The sequence below is a fragment of the Uranotaenia lowii genome, chromosome 3, assembly GCF_029784155.1.
Source record: "Uranotaenia lowii strain MFRU-FL chromosome 3, ASM2978415v1, whole genome shotgun sequence".
NCBI classification, from domain to species: domain Eukaryota; kingdom Metazoa; phylum Arthropoda; class Insecta; order Diptera; family Culicidae; genus Uranotaenia; species Uranotaenia lowii.
Genome location: NC_073693.1, coordinates 345,691,830 through 345,694,136, shown reverse-complemented (window position 1 = coordinate 345,694,136; position 2,307 = coordinate 345,691,830). Strand labels below are relative to the sequence as shown.

Here is a 2,307-nt window from a genome sequence, read left to right as displayed (position 1 = left end):
TTCCCCAATCAGCGTGTACTCACCGCTTCACAGAACGCCTGCTCGGACCTCCTCTGTTCGGTGCTTTTCCGGTCCTGCCTCAGCATGCCAGCTGTGTTCATCCAGCTTCCGCTGGCTGTGGCCAGAGCACCGTTTAGCGGCAAGCGAAACTGCATCCGCCACTGCTCAATTCACCTCCACTGCGCACCGATCGAGTAGCACCGCTGTGCTTCTTCTCTGCTCTGCTGCCCACTGATCCGAACGCCGCCTGCGGACTATCTTGCGGGTTTTGCACCGCCTGGTACTGCTGATGGAACCGCTCCACTGTTCTGCGTTCAGAGCACTGCCTTGGTAGCTCCTTAGGTACCTCTACCTCGATGTTCGGCTGCTCGGTGACCTGGAGCGCCGATTGACAGCACGGCGAGTGCTCCTGGGGTCTATCAGGGGGCTGCGGTGTTGTTTCCGAAGGTTTGGTGCCAGAGATGAGATCTCATCTCTCCCAATCTCCGAAAAGGGGCCCTGAGGAAACGGATGCATTTTAAATATTTGCCCAAGCGTGGTTCCGGAAGCTACTTACGCAAGTGTGCGGCCTTCTCGAGAGCTATTAGCGAACCTCTGCGAAACTGGCTCGTTCGGTCGTTCCTTTTCCTACGGAATGGAAAAGAGCGTAAGCGTTCGCTTTTAAAATCAGGAAATCCTACCTCTTGGATTGCCGAGCTGATGACCGCTTGGTCGGCTATAGGTACGAGCGACCACGAACGGCGATTTGAGCGGCTTGCTCGTCCCTGCGGGGTTCGGAATAGGTTAAAGATTTTTGCGATTTTCTCTACAGGTTTGTCGTACCTGGGTCCGTGGGCGATGCTGGTCGACGTCCCAATTCCACTCCAGAACGCAGCGCGTGAAAACCCGCGTTTCTGTCCGACACTTGCGGCCAATTTCCGGGCACTTAAATTTTTCCGACCGCGTCACGCCAAAATTTTGCAGCACAATGGGCGCTGGGCGCGATCGCAATCCCGGTATACGATTTCTCGTGTGTTAAACAGAGAAAGCAATAGCCTTCACTCCAATTTCACTCCGATTAACTGTCATTCTTATGGAAATCTGTGTAAGAGTAAAGAGCAAGCTTTATTCTTTTTAGCAGGCCCAATCCCAATGGCGTGGCCGGTTTTGACAGCTTCCTCCACGCCCAGTTTGGTTTCCACCGAATTGGGTGCTTTTAACCCAAACCTGCACGCTTGGTGCATTTCAACCTATCTTGGTTTCATATTTATTACACGCTGATTTTACTCAGCATGGGGATGGGTTTTATGTGTTTTTATTGCCATTCGCTCGTATCGTATTGACTTTTTAAACACTTCTAAAGTAACTATAAACTTAAGTGCAACACTCAATTTAGCTTAAAAATGCTGTAAATGACTGAAAAAATGTATGAAACCCGCACAATATGGGTATTGGATGAAAGGGCTTAAGAGTAGAAGTCGAATTTATTCATCCGACGCCATCTTGGAATCCAAGATGGCGGCTTCTGCCAAACTTTAAAATTCTGCAAATTACTGAAAAATGTATGAAACCCACACAACATGGGTATTGGGTGAAAGGGCTCATCAAATAGAAGTCGAATTTCGTCATCCGATGCCATCTTGAAATCCAAGATGACGGCTTTCGAATTACTTCAAAATGCAGTAAATTACTCAAAAATGTATGAACCCTTACAATGTGGGTATTGGGTGAAAGGGCTCAACGAGTAGAAGTCGAATTTCTACATCCAACGCCATCTTGGAATCAAAGATGGCGACTTCCGCTTATCTTCAAAATGCAGTAAATGACTGAAAAATGTATGAAACCCACACATTATGGGTATTGAGTGAAAGGGCTCAACGTGTAGAATTTGAATTTCTTTATCCGAAGCCATCTTGAAATCCAAGATAGCGGCTTCTGCTTAGCTTCAAAATGCTGTTATTATTATAATTTTATTTAAAAACACTTTACCATCTGTATGGCATTCGTGTCCTATTCAAAATGCTATCAATGAAATGTGTTAGATGATATGGGCTTCACGAGAAACATATTAGAACTGATTTTTTAATTTCCATGGTGTTTTATTTACTTTTGATTTTGTTTGTTGTTATTTAATTTTTATCCATGGATAATTTGAAACTTATTAAATGGTTATTTTGAACATTTTGATCTCGAAACTGCCACGAAGCCGAATAAATTTCAAAATTAAAACTGTTCCCCAAACTAAAAACGGTACCCAACTCACGAACGACAAGATAGGGTTGTATTATTTTGTACATCAAAATCGATCAACCGCCAATTGATTATCCA

General features: G+C 45.0%; 1 long non-coding RNA gene across 1 annotated transcript; it reads right to left on the bottom strand.

Moving 5' to 3' along the window:
* Positions 1-1,132, bottom strand: LOC129757585 (uncharacterized). Its single transcript, XR_008739739.1, has 3 exons — positions 823-1,132; positions 557-764; positions 1-498 (listed from the first exon to the last, which is right to left on the bottom strand). It is a non-coding gene; the product is annotated as an uncharacterized LOC129757585 (long non-coding RNA).
* Positions 1,133-2,307: the final 1,175 nt, after the last annotated feature.